The sequence below is a fragment of the Rhinoraja longicauda genome, chromosome 31, assembly GCF_053455715.1.
Source record: "Rhinoraja longicauda isolate Sanriku21f chromosome 31, sRhiLon1.1, whole genome shotgun sequence".
Lineage (NCBI taxonomy): Eukaryota > Metazoa > Chordata > Chondrichthyes > Rajiformes > Arhynchobatidae > Rhinoraja > Rhinoraja longicauda.
Genome location: NC_135983.1, coordinates 25,973,609 through 25,994,665, shown reverse-complemented (window position 1 = coordinate 25,994,665; position 21,057 = coordinate 25,973,609).

Here is a 21,057-nt window from a genome sequence, read left to right as displayed (position 1 = left end):
CCTCTCTCCCTCTCTCCCTCTCTCCCTCTGCCTCTCTCTCTCCCTCTCTCCCCCTCGCTCTTTCTCCCCTTAAAAATAAAGGTCAGAGAGAGAGAGACTGAAAGTGAAAGATTGAGAGACAGAGTGTGAGAGAGAGAAAGTGAGAGAGAGGAGAGAGAGAGAGAGAGAGAGAGAGAGAGAGAGAGAGAGAGAGAGAGAGAGAGAGAGAGAGAGAGAGAGAGAGAGAGAGAGAAAGTGAGAGAGAGAGAGAGAGAGAGAGAGAGAGAGAGAGAGAGAGAGAGAGAGAGAGAGAGAGAGAGAGAGAGAGAGAGAGAGAGAGAGAGAGAGAGAGAGAGAAGAGAGAGAGAGAGAGAGAGACGAAGAGGGAGAGAGAGATTAACACGGATGATTATTAGGACAAAGAATACCCATTCAGAAGAAACACTGAATAAAGAACACAGAATGAATAACTTTTCTTGAAAGTGATGAGAGCCATGAACTAGGTCAAATAAATAAGTTTGACAGAGATAAACCAAAGTCCTTTCCTAACACAAAAGTCTCTGAATTTGCCGACTATATTTCAGATGCAAGGTCAGAACTGATCGGTGTCATAAATCCTGCTGCAATACTTATCATCTTGTTTTTGGTCACCAGTTTATACCTCATTAGAGTCATAGAGTCATACAGCATGGAACCAGGCCCTTCGGCCCAACTTGTCCATACCGACCGACATGTCCCAGCTGCACTATCCCACCTGCCTGCGTTTGGCCCATATCCCCCTAAACCAGCCCCTTCTATGTACCTGTCCAATTGCTTCTTAAACGTTGCAAATAGTCTCCACCTCAACTACCTCCTCCGGCAGCTCGTTCCATACACCCACCACCCTTTGTGTGAAAAAGTTACCCCTCAGATCCTGCTCAACCTCTCCCCTACAGCTCAGACCCTCGAGTCCTGGCAACGTCCTCGTAACTCTTCTCGGCGCCCTTTCCTACTTGACAACAGCTAAGAGGTTGTCCTTTCTAAGAACGCGGCGTTTAAGATGCAAGTGATGACCTACAAGGCAGCAAACCTGGACAACAATGTACTAAAATCAATGGAAACTTGATTCACTGTTCAATTTATTTCTGACGCACGCAATTGGCTGGATGCAGATAATTACAATCACACTTTGTGTGGGCAGTAATTATAATTTAACTGCTAATTGTGAGATGTGGCATCGTGATGAGCCTTGTCAGCTCAGATCCGATGTTGATTAGAAAGGATTCAAATACTGACATGAGGAAAAACTTTTTCACCCCAGAGAGTTGTCGAATTCTCTGCCACAGAAGGCAGTGGAGAGCAATTAACTCGATGTTTTCAAAGAGAGAGTTAGATTTAGCTATTTGGGCTAACGGAATCATGGGATATGGGGCCTGACCTATACATCAGGAGGTGCAGATTCCAGAGCCAGCAACATTATGATGAGACCCCTACCACCCCAGCAACGGACTGTTCCAGCTGCTACGGTTAGGCAACGGTTAGGCAAACACCTCCGCTGTCACGCTGTGAAAACGGAGAGGATGAGACGGAGTTTCTTCCCACAGGCCATCAGGACTGCTAACTCTCATATCACCAGGGACTAATTTAATTTACTGTATTAATTTATTTTTGTGTTAAATTTTTTTTTCTATTCTGTTTTGTAGTTTAGCACAATCCGCAGGCGTTGTTACTTTCATTTCACTGCACATCTTGTATATGTATGTGACAAGTAAACTTGACTTGACTTGACTTGACTTGAAAGCAGGAACGGGGTACTGATTTTGGATGATAAGCCATGATCACATTGAATGGCGGTGCTGGATCGAAGGGCCGAATGGCCTCCTCCTGCACCTATTTTGTATTTTTGTATGTTTGTATGTTACTCAGCAGTCGGGCTTAATTGTGCATCATGTCCATATCCCCGATATAAGGAAAAATGTACAGCAAAATACTAAACGTCAGCAAGTTTAGTTCGGTTCAGAGATACAGCGTGGAAACAAGCCCTTCGGCCCACCGAGTCCATACCGACCGGCGATCCCCGCACACTAACACTATCCTACACACACCAAGGACAATTTTACAATTTACCGAAGCCAATTAACCTACAAACACGCACGCCTATCCTCAATCAGACTTTACTGGAACTTGACTTTATCTTGCACTAAATGTTATTGCCTTGATTACATATCTGTACACTGTGGACGGCTCGATTGTAATCATGTATTGTCTTTCTGCTGACTGGCTAGCAGGCAATAAAAAGCTTTTCACTGTACCTCGGTACACGTGACAATAAACTAAACTAAACTAAACTAAACTAAACTGAACTACATAGATTTGAAGGCAGTGGTTTTGTCTTTTCACACTATTATTGTATGTATGCATGTGTATATATATATATATATATATATATATATATATATATATATATATATATATATATATATATATATATATATATATATATATATATATATTATATATATATATATATATACAATATACATATATAAATGTGTGTGTGCGCAAATGTATGTGTGTGTATCTATATATATGTGTATATATGCTCTTTGTATATGTATATATACACATACAAAATACATACACAAACACACACTCACACACAAATTATATATATATATATATATATATACATACGTACACACATGCATACTATATATACATACACATACTATACATATATATAAACAAACATACATACACACATGCATATATATATATACACCCACACACCCACACACACACACACACACACACACACACACACACACACACACATATATATATATATGTGTGTGTGTGTGTGTGTGTGTGTGTGCGTGTGTGTGTGTGTGTGTGTGTGTGTGTGTGTGTGTGTGTGTTTGTGTGTGTGTGTGTATATATGCTTGTGTGTATGTATGTTTGTATATATATATATGTGTATATATATATACATACATATCAACACACACATACACACACTGAACTTGTTTATTATATGGTTTACAGTGTACTATGTTTACACATTCTGTTGTGCTGCTGCAAGAAAGAATGTCATTGTTCTATCTGGGACATGTGACAATAAAACACTCTTGACTCTTGACTAAACTAAGATATCCAAACTTCAGACAGGCAGCGCCAGAGGACAGGATTGAACCAGGGGCAGCGGAGCCTCGAGCTAGGTGTGCTGCCTGGACGTTACTGCACCCGTGGTGATTCTCAGCAGGAATGGCGGATGTGAAGATTTGCAGTTACGACGTGTGCTATTAACATGGACAGAGGGACCCATTGGCAGCAACCACTTCTCCTGGCAGCTGAGACCATGGTCCCAAAGTGGGCGGACAATCACGACGCCATATGTGGGACCATCGTTGGGAAAATAAAACCCGGAGCCGCACCTGTTAAACCAGCTGGAATCTCCATCCCAACATTTCTTCTTCGTTCCGTATCGACACGAAGAAAGTTTGGTTTAGTTTCGTTGAGAGATACATTGCTGAAACAGGCCCACTGAGCCGACCAGCGATCCACGCACATTAAAACCACCCTACATACACACACACAAGGGACAACTTACAAATTTAACAGGCAAATTAACCTACAAACCTGTACGTCTTTGGAGTGTGGGAGGAAACCGGAGCACCCGGAAAAAACCCATGCAGGTCACGGGGAGAACGTACAAACTCTGTACAGACAGCACCCGTAGTCGGGTTCGAACCCGGGTCTCTGGCGCTGTGAGGCAGCAACTCTGCCGCTGCGCCAACGCGCTTTGAACATGTGTGCACTTTGAATGTAATTGAAATATAGCTTGGCATGTTCCACAGAGGCTGTTAAAGCCTGTCATAAATCTAACGAGATCATAGCTGTTTTTAGCTGCAGACTAATTGATTGATTCTAGAGTGAAATTAATGTCCTGCACAAATGTGGTCTCAGTTGGGTGATGAAGGTTGCTGTGTTGAGGGAGGAGAATTCAAGGCTTGGGCAAGAAGCGTTGAAACAAATTAAAATCCACCTTGAAAAGCTGAAAATAAAATTGCTGACGCAAGCTGAAGTAGAAACAGAAAACGCTGGAAGCACTCTGCAGGTCAGGCAGCATCTGTGGAAAGGTTAATATTTCAGATGGTGAAGTTACCCTTTAGTCATCTGCAAACTAACTCATCGTAGATAGACACAAAATGCTGCAGTAACTCAGCGGGACAGGCAGCGTCTCTGGAGAGAAGGAATGGGTGACGTTTCGGGTCAAAACCCTGCTTCTGGCTGAAGAAAATGTGAAACCAAAATGTATAAAAATGACCTTTATTAAAATCTGACAATGTGCACTTCAACCACATGTGATTTTTTTCTATTACAAATCTCAAATTGTGGAGTACAGAGTATCAGTCACTGAAAGGAAGCATGCAGGTACAGCAGGCAGTGAAGAAAGCCAATGAATGTTGGCCTTCATAATGAGAGGTTCTTCTGCAGTTGTATAGGCCCCTAGTGAGACCGCACCTGGAGTACTGTGTGCAGTTTTGGTCTCCAAATTTGAGGAAGGATGTTCTTGCTATTGAGGGCGTGCAGCGTAGGTTCACCAGGTTAATTCCCGGAATGGCGGGACTGTCGTATGTTGAAAGACTGGAGCGGCTAGGCTTGTATACACTGGAATTTAGAAGGATGAGAGGGGATCTTATCGAAACGTATAAGATTATTAAGGGGTTGGACACGTTAGAGGCAGGAAACATGTTCCCAATGTTGGGGGAGTCCAGAACCAGGGGCCACAGTTTAAGAATAAGGGGTAGGCCATTTAGAACTGAGATGAGGAAAAACTTTTTCAGTCAGAGAGTTGTGAATCTGTGGAATTCTCTGCCTCAGAAGGCAGTGGAGGCCAATTCTCCGAATGCATTCAAGAGAGAGCTAGATAGAGCTCTTAAGGATAGCGGGGTCAGGGGGTATGGGGAGAAGGCAGGAACGGGGTACTGATTGAGAATGATCAGCCATGATGACTGAATGGCGGTGCTGGTTCGAAGGGCTGAATGGCCTCCTCCTGTACCTATTATCTATTGTCTATTGTCAATTGTCTATTGTCCATTGTCTATTGTCTATTGTCTATTGTCTATTGTCTATTGTCTATTGTCTATTGTCTATTGTCTATTGTCTATTGTCTATTGTCTATTGTCTATTGTCTATTGTCTATTGTCTATTGTCTATTGTCTATTGTCTATTGTCTATTGTCTATTGCCTTCCTCGTAGGATTTGTGTCCATGGATAGTTTATTAACATAAGCAAAAGTTACAACACCCTCAGACTATCTTTGATCAGACTTTACTGGCTTCACCTTGCACTAAACGCGGCTAAAAGTACAGAAGTGTGAAAACGCACACCTCCAGATTCAGGGACAGTTTCATTCCAGCTGTTAAGCAGGCAACTGATTAATCCTACCACAACCAGAGAGCAGTGCGGAACTACTATCTACCTCATGGGTGACCCTCAGACCACTTTTGATCGGACTTTACTGGCTTTACCTTGCACCTAATGTTATTCCCTTATCATGTATCAATACACTGTGAATGGCTCGATTGTAATCATGTATTGTCTTTCCGCTGACTGGCTAGCTTGCAACAAAAGCTTTTCACTGTACCTCGGTACACGTGACAATAAACTAGATGTTGGGTTATTGAGAGACCAGCGTGTTCAATTCCAAACATGTTTGATTAAGTTTCTCAGGTGATGTGGATGTATGTGAAGTCACATCTAATCAGACTACATCTCTGAAGATAGACAGAAAAAGCTGGAGTAACTCACTGAAGGAAAGGAATAGGTGATATTTCAAGTCGAGTTCCTGAAAAAGGGTTTCGACCCGAAACGTCACCCATTCCTTCTCTCCAGAGACGCTGTCTGACCCACTGAGTCACTCCAGCTTTTTGTGCCGATCTTGGGCTTAAACCAGCATCATCACAGCCTGCCTTTCCACATTGCGAACTGCTATCATTCCCCTCAGAAAAAAAAAAGATCGTTACAAGGGAAAACAAAGGGGAAAAATGATTTAAGGCTGGAATCGGCTTATAAATGTTCTTAGCTGCCGGTTCTTGAAGAAGCTGTTTGAACATTTCACATCGGGGCCTCCTTAACCTTCAAATATTTCCTCTGCTCTCCCTGGGGCCCATAGATGATGTTTCACTGCATTACCATACACCTGCCTTCCCACACTCTGATTATCCATGAATGTCATCTCCCTCTGGTCTCTCAATAACCCAACATCTTATTTTTTCCTGCAGCCACAAAATTGGCCTTTTAGCCACTAGTAACATTTCGAAATAACACACTCTCTCAACGATTCTGATTTCCGAAACGCGGGATTTTGAGTTTAGGCATCAATGGCTTAGGGATAATTATTTCCATGTTCATCAGTACAAGCCTTGTCTCAGTTCTCCCTGCCCTGACCTCAAAGATTTTAATTCCCTGCAACAAATTAGCACCAGAGCTTATTTCGAACAGAACACCAACTTCTGATATAGCCTGCAGAATCTTAATCAAAAATAAACCAACATGTTGAGCAAACCTAACAGTGTTCCCAGGGGATATAGGGGAGAAGGCAGGAACGGGGTACTGATTGTGAATGATCAGCCATGATCACGGTGAATGGCGGTGCTGGCTCGTAGGGTGGAATGGCCTACTCCTGCACCTATTGTCCATTGTCTATTGTTCCACGAATCCCGCTTCCATTATTTTTTATCTTATTTTAAAATGGTAGTGTGGGCTTAATAAGATAAATTCGCCTTGAGAAGTGTAAATTGTCATCAAGGGATTACTTCACTTTACTTCAAATTACCCAATATTTCAAAAAACAGAATAAAACTCCAAGCCCATGATGTTGATTTGTTTGGAGAAATGAGAAAAAAAAAATTAGATTAAAAAAAATCTGGTGAAATTAGTTGGATCACCATTTTTAAAATATCACAATTCTGGCCCAGCAGTAGAGTTCAAGATGGGGACCAAACGCTGGAGTAACTCAACGGGTCAGGCAGCATCTCTGGAGAGAAGGAATGGGTGACGTTTCGGGTCGAGACCCTTCTTCGGTAGCGTTGTTGCCTTACAGCGCCTGAGTCCCGGGTTCGATCCTGACTATGGGCGCTTGTCTGCACGGAGTTTGTACGTTCTCCCCGTGACCTGCGTGGGTTTTCTCCCACATTCAACATTCGTACAGGTTTGTAGGTTAAATGACCTGGTAAAATTGTAAATCGCCCCCTAGTGCGCGTAGGATAGTGTTAGTGTGCGGGGATCGCTGGTCGGCGCGGACTCGGTGGGCCGAAGGACCTGTTTCCGCGCTGTACCTCTAAACTAAAATACTAAACAAAAGATTTAAGTGTTTCAAAATGGCCGGCATTTTGATCGAGATAATAGGACCAAATTTTTCCTTGAAGCAAAGTCTGATCAATAGAGGACATTTATTGAAAACCCTTGACAGAAGAACAAGGGAAGCAGAGGAGGAGAATTTTCTTTCTGTTCAATATGTTTTGATGTTGCAAGATCCATTTCCTCCAAAAGCTGGAGGAAACACGTTGAATGGTGAATTTCCAAAACAAAGCGGACAGGGCGGCACGGTTGCGCACAATGCCAAAGGCCCGGGTTCGATTATCACCTCTGGTGCTGCCTGTGTGGAGTTTGCACGCTCTCCCTCCCTCTGCTCCACCTTCCTCGCACAGCCCAAAGACGTGCGGGTTAGTAGGTTGATCGGCCTCTGTAAATTTCCACTGGTGTGGAGGGAGTGGATGGGAAAGTGGGAGAACATAGAACTAGTGTGGACGGGTGATCAATGTTCGTTGGGCTGAAGGGCCTGTTTCTCTATACTCTCATTATTTCCTTCTGAAAGAAGACAAAGGCAGCACAGTGATACAGCAGTAGAGTTGCAGCCCTACAACGCCGGGGACCCGGGTTCGATCCTGACCGGAGGTGCTTGTCCGTAAACGGTGTTTGTACGTTCTCCCCGTGACCACGTGGGTTTTCTCCGAAATCTTCGGTTTCCAAAGACATACAGGTTTGAAGGTTAATTGACTTTGATATAAGTGTATATTGTCCCTGGTGCGTGCAGGGTCGTGTTAGTGTGTGGGGATCGCTGGTCACTGCGGACTCAGTGGGCCGAAGGGTCTGTTTCCACGTTGTATCTCTAAACTACACTAAAAGCTAAATAAATTCGAGGGCAGTAAAGAAAGTGGGACTTGAGTGAGCAGCTTTTTCAGATTCGTGGTACAAGTATGAAGAACAAAATGGCCTTCTTTCATAGAGGTGATTCTGTAAAGCAGTGCTACATGTGTTGTAAAAGAAAATAACTGCAGATGCTGGTACAAATCGAAGGTATTTATTCACAAAATGCTGGAGTAACTCAGCAGGTCAGGCAGCATCTCAGGAGAGAAGGAATGGGCGACGTTTCAGGTCGAGACCCCTCTTCAGTCAACATTTTCGTTCCACAGCTGTGGGTCCCATGAATTTCACATCAACAAGAAAGAGCCAATTTTCTGTTTTTTTAATTAAGCAGACAGTCGAATGATTGTGATGTTATTTCCGTTGAAGCAAAACCTTGTTTATTCTTTAGATAGACACAAAATGCTGGAGCAACTCAGCGGGACAGGCAGCATCGCTGGAGAGAAGGAATGGGTGACGTTTCGGGTCTGAAACACAAGGGTCTGGATCCGAAACGTCACCCAGACTTGATGGGCCGAATGGCCTAATTCTACTCCTGTCACTTGAGACCTTATGATTTTTACTGAATTCAGCATCACAACATACAATGAGGGGATTGGATTCATAGCTTCCTGGTCAGAAGAGTGAGTATGAATCAGTTCACCTAGATAATTCCAGTGAAGGTGATCGTTTCCGTCCTGGGCCTCCTCCACAGTCAGAGTGAGGCCAAACGCAAATTAGAGGCAAACAGCACCTCATAAGGCAGAGATAGATAGACGTGCCTCGACCCGAAACATCACCATTTCCTTCTCTCCCGAGATGCTGCCTGTCCCGCTGAGTTACTCCAGCCTTTTGTGTCTGTCTTTGGTTTAAATCAGCATCTGCAATACATTCCTGCACGTCTTGTTTATTTTTTATTTTGCTTATTGCACCAAATGTATAATTAAATTCTATTTTAAAATTTCCTCTTCACTCAGACTGAAAGCAGCAATTATAGATTTTAGCGTATTTTTTCTCCTAATTAAACAGCAACAGTGGAACAGTTTTCCTCCTAACAAGGTAGACTATTGACATTTCACGTCTTTTTTCATTTACCACATGGGTTACTAACTGAACAGAACCCTGTTCCTCATCGAGTGCAGTCAGACATGAAAGCAAACGAAAATTAGTCTTGCTGCTAAGTTGTTGTTATTGAGACTTCTGCTTTTTAGTTTAGTTTAGTTTAGTTTAGAGATACAGCATGGAAACAGGCCCTTAGGCCCACCGAGTCCGCACCGACCAGCGATCCCCGCACACTAACACTATCCTACACACAATTTACACTTATATCAAGCCAATCAACCTACAAACCTGGATGTCATTGGAGCGTGGGAGGAAACCGAAAATCTCGGAGAAAACCCACGCAGGTCACGGGGAGAATGTACAAACTCCGTACGGACAGCACCCGTAGTCAGAATCGAATCCGGGTCTCTGGCGCTGTGAGAAGCAACTTTACCGTTCTGCCATAATGCCGTTACAGGAGCAAATAAGTCCTTCTGCAGTTGGTGAGACCACATCTGGAGTATTGAGTGCAGTTTTGGTCTCCTAATTTGAGGAAAGACGTCCTTGCCATTGAGGCAGTGCAGCGTAAATTCATGAGGTTAATCCCTGGGATGGCGGGACTGTCATATGAGGAAAGATTGGAAAGACTGGGCTTGTATTCACTGGAGTTCAGAAGGATGAGAGGGGATCTTATAGAGACATAAAAAATTATAAAAGGACTGGACAAGCTAGATGCAGGAAAAATGTTCCCAATGTTGGGGGAGTCCAGAACCAGAGGCCAGAGTCTAAGAATAAAGGGGAGGCCATTTAAAACTGAGGTGAGAAGAAACCTTTTCAACCAGAGGGTTGTGAATTTGTGGAATTCTCTGCCACAGACGGCAGTGTAGGCCAATTCACTGGATAAATTTTAAAAAGAGTTAGATGGAGCCCGAGGGGCTCGTGGAATCAAGGGATATGGGGAGAAGGCAGGCACGGGTTACTGATTGGGGACGATCAGCCATGATCACAATGAATGGCGGTGCTGGCTCGAAGGGCCGAATGGCCAATTCCTGAACCTATTTTCTATGTTTCTATGTTACTAGTTTCAATTATTTCAAAATGGGTGGACAATGTTGTGTCTAACTGGTTGATATTTCACTAACTGCAAACCAACCCCCTCAAGTTTATTCTAATTTTCAGGCTTAAATTTTTTAATCATAGTGTACACAGGCAGGACATTACAATCTATCTCTCCCTGACTCGCCACTCGTGGTATGACCCGGGGGAAGAATATCTTACACTGTTTCTCTAATCTGTGTTTAACATGCGTGCCACCATCCTCCCTGTGGAAGTGTACTACATTTCCTGAATTTGTTAGCCAAAATTAATCTGGACCAAACTGATCAACAAAGCGTTCCGCAAAAATATTCAAAGTACATTTCCCCTACAATTTACCTTTCGTCCAGGTTACAAGGTAAATATCCTCGTCCACTTTACAACGGGCAAATGTCACAAGAGCAGAATTATAAGTGTGCTTAGCTGTTAAAAAAAAAAACATTCAGAAGCAGCCTGCATTTTGAACAGTGTGTGCCATGAATTATAACGACTTACCTTAACAGCTTACTAGTGCAATTACCAACTTCCAGGCAAAATAGCAGCATTGTTATGTCAAAGCAAAGTTCAGTTCAGTTCAGTTTAGTTTATGAAAATAACTGCAGATGCTGGTACAAATCGAAGGTATTTATTCACAAAATGCTGGAGTAACTCAGCAGGTCAGGCAGCATCTCAGGAGAGAAGGAATGGGTGACGTTTCGGGTCGAGACCCTTCAGTCTGAAGAAGGGTCTCACCCGAAACGTCACCTATTCCTTCTTTCCTGAGATGCTGCCTGACCTGCTGAGTTACTCCAGCATTTTGTGAATAAATACCTTCAGTTTAGTTTATGGTCACGTGTACTGAGGTACAGTGAAAAGCTTGTTGCCGTGTGCTAACCAGTCAGCTGAAAAACGATACATGATTGCAATCAACCCATTTATGGTGTACTGATACATGATAAGGGAATAGCGTTTGGGGAACTCGACAGTGGCATAGCGGTAGAGTTGTTGCCTTACAGCGCCAGAGACCCGGGTTCGATCCCGACTACGGGTGCTGTCTGTACGGAGTTTGTACGTTCTCCCCGTGACCTGCGTGGGTTTTCTCCGAGATCTCCGGTTTCCTCCCACACTCCAAAGACGTGCAGGTTTGTAGGTTAATTGGCTTGGTGTAAATGTAAATTGTCCCCAGTGTGTGTAGGATAGTGTTAGTGTGTGGGGATCGCCGGTCGGTGCAGGCTTGGTGGGCCGAAGGACCTATTTCCACGTTGTGTCTCTAAACTAAACTAGTATACATTGCATTTCCTTGCAATTATGGACAGTATACTTATTGAAGAAGGGAGCTGTGTGAATTACTTTCAGTGCCTCAGTAAGAGAGTCAACCAAGACCAAGAGCTTGTGGTGTTGATGTATAGCCTTAGTGTTAACTATTAAGACTAGTTAATAAACCAGTTTTATTCATTGATATCCATTACTTGTCTGCATTAACACCACAAGCAAAAGACATAAATTGGAAGAGGTTGGAATAAAACCAAAGGGAAAAGATGAATATCGTTTAATTATTGACCTCTGTGTTAATGCAAAGCCCAACGAAGGTTTCAATTAGGCAGCAATGACCCTAAACACCCAATATTTTAAGTACAAGACTAATAATGTTGAGGAAATGCTGGAATATGGATCACATGTTTAGAGTGCAGAGTTTAGCTTAGCCTGCTTTAGAGATGCAGCCTGGAAACAGGCCCTTCGGCCCAAGCAGCGATTCCCGTACATTAACACTATCCTACACACACACTAGGGACAATTCACATTTATACCAAGCCAATTAACCTACAAACCTGCACGTCTTTGGAGCGTGGGAAGAAACCGAAGTTCTCGGGGAAAAGCCCGAGCAGGTCACGGGGAAAACGTACAAACCCTGTACAGACAGCACCCGTAGTCAGGATCAAACCTGGGTCTCTGGCGCTGTAAGCACTGTAAGGCAGCAACTCTACCGCTGCGCCACCGTGCCGCACTCTGTGCTGTTATTAGCTCCAGGGGTCGGCCACTGGCTACTGCGTCTTTGAAATCTACTGGCATCTTTTGTTAGATTCCTTGTTTTCATTTGGAGGTGACAATTCCCCACTATAGTAACATAACCCTACCTAATTGAGAAGACTCCAACACGGATTTGTGAACATTTAAATTCACAACTTCTTCAAAGAGTTCTCTCCGCATGTAGCAAGCAAAGAAAAGACTTACAAGGCTTAATGAACAACTCCAATGAAACTCAGCCGATACTGGCTCCCTTGAATTATTATATTCTTCTTTGCAATGCCTCTCAAGATATTTAAGTACTGCAGAACATTTTGCCCTCTACGCAGCTACTTTTGTTGGAATAAGTCAGAATTAATCCCACTTCCTTGTTCTCTCTGCAATAAAGGATCAAGATAGTGTTAAATTTGTAGCTACACCACTACACTAGTTTAATACCTGCTCTGCCGATTACATTGAAAATACATTGGTATTTCCGGTACGGTTTTAGTTTAGTTTAGAGATATAGCGCGGAAACAGGCCTTTCGGCCCACCGAGTCCGTCCCGAGTGCGTGTAGGATAGTGTTAGTGTGCGGGGATCGCTGGTCGGTGCGGACTCGGTGGGCCACCGCGCCACCACATTTGTTTGATTCCAACGAATAACTTGTCGATGGAGTAAAACCAACTAAAAACTTCATCTGTCTCTGAAGAGAGGGTTGAAATCCTCCTCCCTCACATTTGTGAAGAGGTATCCATTGCTTTTGAAGGTTTGAGTAAATTGGTAGGTGCTGTAAATATCCAGATCAATTTCAGTTCAGAGAACCACTTTGCCTTATTGACCGTTTCAGCATTTTCTGCACTTCAAAAAGAAAATTCTAGGATACTATTGACTCAAAAACACCATCTCCAATGCAAAATCTGTCAGGTCAAGGACTCTAAATAACAAACCATTATTATAGAATATTGAACATAGAATAGTGCATCATGGGAACAGGCATCTTTAGCACACAACGTCTATACAAACATGATGCCAAATTAAAATAATCTCCTCTACTGGTGGCACGGTGGCGCAGCGGTAGTTATGCCTTACAGCGCCGGAGACCCTGTTTATTATTTTTTTTAAATTGCAGATGTTGGAAATTTGATATGTAAAAATAAATAAAATTAATAAATAAACCAGGCAATGATATGGGGAAAGGGAAACAGTCAATGTCTCAGTTTAGTTTAGTTTAGAGATAGAGCGTGGAAACAGGTCCTTCGGCCCACCGAGTCCGCACCGACCAGCGATCCCCGCACACTAACACTATTCTACACGCACTCGGGACAATTTATATTTATACCAAGCCAATTAACCTACGTCTTTGGAGTGTGGGAGGAAACCGAAGATGTCGGAGAAAACCAACGCATGTCACGGGGAGAACGTACAAACTCCGTACAGACAGCGCCCGTAGTCAGGATTGAACCCGGGTCTCCGACGCTGTAAGCGCTGCAAGGCAGCACCTCTACCGCTGCGCCACCGTGCTGACAACATTTTGGCAAGGAATAGTTTCAGTAATTGGAGCTTAATGTTAAAGGTTTCATATAAATGGAAGCTCCTTGTACATAATGGCTGGTTCACATCCCTGGGAATAAGTAAGTGCAAGAAATAAGTCTTGTCTATCCCCTCTCCCCACTCCACCCCCTCTCATCATTTTCATTTCCAATTGAGAAACATAGAAACATAGAAACATAGGAAATAGATGCAGGAGGAGGCCATTTGGCCCTTCGAGCCAGCACCGCCATTCATCATGATCATGGCTGATCGTCCCCAATCAATAACCCGTGCCTGCCTTCTCCCCATATCCTTAGATTCCACTAGCCCCTAGAGCTCTATCTAATCCTCTCTAAAATCAATCCAGCGATATGGCTTCCACTGCCCTCTGTGGCAGAGAATTCCGCAAATTCACAACTCTGGGTGAAAAAGTTTTTTCTCACCTCAGTTTTAAATGTCCTCTCCTTTATTCTAAGACTGTGGTTCAGGATTCGCCCAACATTGGGAACATTTTTCCTGCATGTAGCTTGTCCAGTCCTTTTATAATTTTATGTTTCTATAAGATCCCCTCTCATCCATCTAAACTCCAGTGAATACAAGCCCAGTCTTTTCAATCTTTCCTCATATGGCAGTCCCGCCAACCCAGGGATCAATCTCCTGAACCTACGCTGCACTGCCTCAATTACAAGGATATCCTTCCTCAAATTAGGAGACCAAAATTGTATACAATACTCCAGATGTAGTCTTACCAGGGCCCTATACAACTGCAGAAGAACCTCTTTACTCCTATACTGAAATCCTCTCGTTATGAAGGCCAACATTCCATTAGCTTTCTTCACTGCCTGCTGTACCTGCACGCAAACTTTCAGTGACTGGTGTACAAGGACACCCAGGTCTCTCTGCACCTCCCCCTTAACCAACCTAACTCCATTGAGATAATGCCTCCTTGTTTCTGCCGCCAAAGTGGATAACCTCACATTACTGCATCTGCCACGCATCTGCCCGCTCACTCAACCTGTCCAGGTCACCCTGCAACCTCCTAACATCCTCTTCACAGTTTACACTGCCACCCAGCTTTGTGTCATCCGCAAACTTGCTAGTGTTGCTTCTAATTCCCTCTTCCAAATCATTAATATATATGGTGGACAGTTGCGGCCCCTGAGAAATGAGTTAAATTATTAAAACGAGGAGTCAAGCAAGTCAAGGACCATCATCTCATGCAAAGTAAGAGAAACAAGGTGCATCTCCTTTTACCATAATTTAGATAAATGACATTAGAAAGAAAGCCTTAACAGCTCAAGTGGCTGTATGATTGCTGTGATTGGCTCAAAGGGCCGAATGGCCTCCTCCTGCACCTGTTTTCTATGAAAGATCTTGCCTTTCATTGCACCTTACCGCTCATATTTTTTTTCAATTGCAATTCACAGTGGTAATGGTGTGTGGCAAAGGACTGGCATGAAGATACCATGATCACAGGGTGGTGAATTTGAAGAGTTCAAACTTTGGCCCAACTTGCCCAAACCGACCAAAATGTCCCAGCAAAGTTCCTCTGTCCCTCTATTCCCCTCCTCCTTCCCAGATCTCCCTCTATCTTCCTGTCTCCACCTACATCCTTCCTTTGTCCCGCCCCCCTGACATCAGTCTGAAGAAGGGTCTCGACCCGAAACGTCACCCATTCCTTCTCTCCCGAGATGCTGCCTGACCTGCTGAGTTACTCCAGCATTTTGTGAATAAATACCTTCGATTTGTACCAGCATCTGCAGTTATTTTCTTATATTATATGTCCCAGCTACACTAGTCCCACCTACCTTCATTTAGTCCATATCCCTTCCAAACCTGCCCTATCCATGGGCCTGTCTTAATTGATTCTTAACTGTTGGGATAGTCCCAGCTTCAACTACCTCCTCTGGCAGCTCATTCCACACACCCACCACACCTTCGTGTGAAAAAATTGCCACTCAGATTCCTATTAAATCTTTTGCCCTTCACCTTGAACCTATGTCGGCACCAGAGGGCGGCACGGTAGCACAGCGGTAGAGTTGCTGCTTTACAGCGAATGCAGCGCCGGAGACTCAGGTTCGATCCTGACTACGGGTGCTGCACTGTAAGGAGTTTGTACGTTCTCCCCGTGACCTGCGTGGGTTTTCTCCGAGATCTTCGGTTTCCTCCCACACTCCAAAGATGTACAGGTATGTAGGTTAATTGGCTGGGTAAATGTAAAAATTGTCCCTAGTGGGTGTAGGATAGTGTTAATGTATGGGGATCGCTGGGCGGCACGGACTTGGAGGGCCGAAAAGGCCTGTTTCCGGCTGTATATATATGATATGATATGATATGTCCTCTGGTCCTCGATTCACCTCCTCTGGGCAAGAGACTCTGTATCTCTTCCTCTCATGATTTTACACACCTATTCCTCGCATGATTTTACACACCTATTCCTCTTGTGGCGCGTCGAAAGTGGCCCAAAATAAAGGCGAGGAGCCGGGTATTTCGGGAGGTTTGATTTTATTACAGTTATCAGACCGGTCAAGTCTGCTGGAATGACTTCGTCCTTATATCCTTATATGGAAAACCTCGTCCTTATATCCGTAGCAAAGGACCGCCCCCCTGGACCGGTCCATTGCCGTGCCGAGGGGTCGGTAGTGGTATGGCCCGACCCTTGGGAGCCGCCACAGGACCCCCCCCCCCCCGAACCGGAGGCACGAAATGCACTAGTGGTCGCACAACCCGACCCCGCGAACGAAAATCGGTCGACAGAGGGGCCGGCGGAGGCACAGTTGGAGGCACAGGTGGTGGGACAGGTGGTGGGACCCGCAAAGGGGGGCGACCTCATGGCCGAGGCTGGGCAACCCGCACCGGTTGGTCGATGTCCAAGTGGGCTGGCTTTAAGCGGTCAATTGACACAGCCTCCGGCTGGCCCCCCATGTCCAAGACAAAGATTTTCTGGCCTCGGCCAAGGCCCGACCTTTGGGAGCCGCCACACTCTCATGATTTTATACACCTATTCCTCTCATGATTTGTAAACACCTCTATAAGATCTATAAGATCACCCCCATACTCTGCTAGTGTTACTCCAGCTCTTTGTGTCTATCTTCAGTCTAAACCAGCATCTGCAGTTCCTTCGTACGCAGCTAGTTAAATAATTGCTTTGGAAACAATAAGTCACGTGGAGAATGTGTATTGGTAAGCTCATAATTCCTCTCCTTAGAGATCTGAAAATGAGTTTGCTACTTATGATGGGACAAGGTACTCAGCGTAATTGTTACTTAAAGACAATATTTAATCTATCTAAAATTTGCTGTTAGCACAATTTCTCAGAAAGCTTACCGAGCATTCTGCTCGACACTTATTTGTCTGTTGGAAGTTCGAAAGAGCTTTTTTATTTACCGGAAGGAAAATAAAAATCAATAACGTGATTGATGGTACAATTTTTAATCCAATGCTTTTGGTCAGTATTACAATGGACCTCTGACAGCATTCTGATCCATGAAACATTTCTGGATTTTATTTCCAGTTCTGCCTTCTCGACTTCAAGGCAAAAACTGTGTTCAGTGTTTACGAAACTGATTGATTGTGCAGGTGAGCCGAAGGTTCTGGTACTGAAGTACTGGTTAATGTGCATTCACAGTGATTTGCAGTCACTCAAACACCCTGTGTCACCCTGCATAGACCCACTTGTTCCTCTGCACTAGGGCGGCACGGTGGCGCAGCGGTAGATTTGCTGCCTTACCGCGCCAGAGACCCGGGTTCGATCCTGACTGCGGGTGCTGTCTTAACGGAGTTTGTACGTTCTCCCCGTGACCTGCTTGGGTTTCCTCCGGTTTCCTCCCACATTCAACATTCGTACATAGGTTTGAAGGGTTAATTGACCTGGTAAAATTGTGAGTTGTCCCCTAGTGTGCGTAGGATAGTGTTAATGTGCGGGGATCGCTGGTCGGCGCGGACCCGGTGGGCCGAAGGACCTGTTTCCACGCTGTATCTCTAAACTGAAATACTAAACTAAATTTAATAGTGTTTCCAAATGGCTGGCATTTTGATCAAGATAATGGGACCAAATCTTTCCTTGGAGCAAAGTCTGATCAATGGAGGATCTGCGTGGGTTTTCTCCCACACGTATAGGTTTGTAGGGCTAATCTGCTCGGTACGAATGTAAAATTTTCCCCTCGTGTAGGATGGTTTTAATGTGCGGGGATCGCTGGTCGGCGCGGACTCGGTGGGCCGAAGGGCCTGTTTCCGCGCTGTGTCTCTAAACTAAACTGAGCACAATATGTGATCAATAAGTCACAGTTGCAACATCAGTAGATTGTGATCTGAATAAGTAAATCTGGATTTGAAACACATGAATGTTAAAACCGGGATCAGTAAAAATGTTTCCAGCATTTCAATATCAAAGAGTGTAAAGTATTGATTTAATAAGCTAATTCATGAATATTTGAAAACTATAATAATCCAGATTCACAGCTATTGCTCTTGAAAATAATGACTTTCACGGTGCTGAGAATATGGTGCAATTCTCCAAAACGCAACATTTTTTATGAACAACAGAATCAAATATGCAGGCAAGGATCGCTGAGAGTGAAAGGTTCTATAAATTAATAAATGTCCTTAAAATAGTGAATAACAGATTTAACATTATTTGAAGTAAAAAACATTGCATTTACTAATAAACCATTGACTTACCGAAGCCATCCATCAATATTGAGCCACAAACGAGTGGATATTAGAGAAATGTAAGAGGCTTATTTCCTTTGTAGTGTGTAATACATACATACTGTGTATAGACATGCTCTGCAGGCAGACATAAAATGTTGGAGTAACTCGGCAGGTACACTAGCACTATCCCACACATTAGCGACAATTTTGTTTTCACACTTTACTGAAATCAATTAACCAACCTGTGCATCTTTGGAGTGTGGGAGATACATAGATACTTAGAAAATAGGTGCAGGAGGAGGCCATTTGGCCCTTCGAGCCAGCACCGCCATTCATTGTGATCATAGCTGATCATCTACAATCAGTAAACCGTGCCTGCCTTCTCCCCATATCCCTTGATTCTGCTAGCCCCTAGAGCTCTATCTAACTCTCTTTTAAATCCATCCAGTGAATTGGCCACCACTGCCCTCTGTGGCAGAGAATTCCGCAAATTCTCAACTCTCTGGGTGAAAACAGTTTTTTCTCACCTCAGTTTTAAATGGCCTCCCCTTTATTCTTAGACTGTGTGTGTGGCCCCTGGTTCTGGACTCCCCCAACATTGGGAACATTTTTCCTGCAAATATTTCCGAGAGGAAACCGGAGCGCCCGGAGAAAACTCACGCAGGTCACGGGGAGAACGTACAAACTCCATATAGGAAACAGCCGTGGTCAGGATCAAACCCGGGTCTTTGGTGCTGTAAGGCAGCAACTCTACAAACATTGACATATCCAAAGCTATCTGTCAATATTGAGCCATAAAAACAAGTGGATATTAGAGAAATTTATCAGGATTATACCCTTTGTCTTTGAATTATATATACACATGCTCAGCATATTTACATGCATGCAGATGTACTTTAGACTCCAGAGATACAGAGTGGAAACAGGCCCTTCAGCCCACCGAGTCCACACCGACCAGCGATTATCCCGTACACCAGCACTATCCTACACACTAGCGATTATTTTTTTAAACAATTTACAGAAGCCAAGTAACCTTCAAACCTGTATGTCTTTGGAGTGTGGGAGGAAACCGGACATTCCAAAGATGTGCAGGTTTGTAGGTAAATTGGCTTGGTAAATGTAAAAATTGTCCCCAGTGTGTGTAGGATGGTGTTAATATGCGGGGATCGCTGGTCGCCGCGGACTCGGTGGGCCGAAGGGCCTGTTTCCGCGCTGTATCTCTAAACTAAAAAACAATGGAGGGGCTGCCGTGAGGGGGGGGAGGGGGAGAACAAAGGGCGGAACTGGTGCGAGATACTTTGTGATTTTCTCGGCGCCCTTTATGTGGCCACTATTTGCATACCTTGGATACGCAAGCAAAGAATTTCACTGTGACTTGTTACATGTGACAATAAAGTGTTCAATTCATTTCAACTCAATCCACCGTGCCGCCTTGAAAACTTATTTCGGTTTTATAAGGAGTTAACTGATGGGCAGCCCGGTGGCGCAGCGGTAGAGTTGCTGCCTTACAGCGAATACAGCGCAGGAGACACGGGTTCGATCCCGGATATACGTTCTCCCCGTGACCTGCGTGGGTTTTTTTCCGAGATCTTCTGTTTCCTCCCACACTCCAAAGGCTGGAGCGATTGGGCTTGTATACACTGGAATTTAGAAGGATGAGGGGGGATCTTATTGAAACATATAAGATAATTAGGGGATTGGACACATTAGAGGCAGATAACATGTTCCCAATGTTGGGGGAGTCCAGAACAAGGGGCCACAGTTTGAGAATAAGGGGTAGGCCATTTAGAACGGAGATGAGGAAGAACTTTTTCAGTCAGAGGGTGGTGAAGGTGTGGAATTCTCTGCCTCAGAAGGCAGTGGAGGCCAGTTCGTTGGATGCTTTCAAGAGAGAGCTGGATAGAGCTCTTAAGGATAGCGGAGTGAGGGGGTATGGGGAGAAGGCAGGAACGGGGTACTGATTGAGAGTGATCAGCCATGATCGCATTGAATGGCGGTGCTGGCTCGAAGGGCTGAATGGCCTACTCCTGCACCTATTGTCTATTGTCTATTGTCTATTGTCCAAAGACGTCCAGGTACGTAATTAGCTTGGTAAATGGAAAAATTGTCCCTGGTGAGTGCAGGATAGTGTTAATATGCGGGGATCGCTGGTCGGCATTGATCCAGTGGGCCGAAGGGCCTGTTTCCGTGCTGTATCTCTAAACTAAACTAAACTAAACTAAACTAAACTCAATTCAGTATAATTGCAGTCAACTCTGGAAATGCAGCAAACAGTGATCTGAAAGCAGCTGCTGAAGATTTTTCTGACCTGCATGTTCAACGTTGGACACTGTTTCCTTGACAACTTGTACCAGTTATAATTGACTACAGCAGTATCAAGCCACAAGGAAATTACAGTGCTGGATCAAAAACTGATTTTTGATGAGCACCGAACAAGTTTAAAGAATTGTCGTAATGACAAAAGGACGTGTTGACTTAGAGATGCAGTATCATGGAAATGCTAGAAGAGTGCTTTTTAGATCTTGGAATTATCAGAGGAGAAGTTATCTTTGTTTGCCAGTGTCAACTGCATGTGAAACATCAGCGTCTCATGCTCATTATTCCTT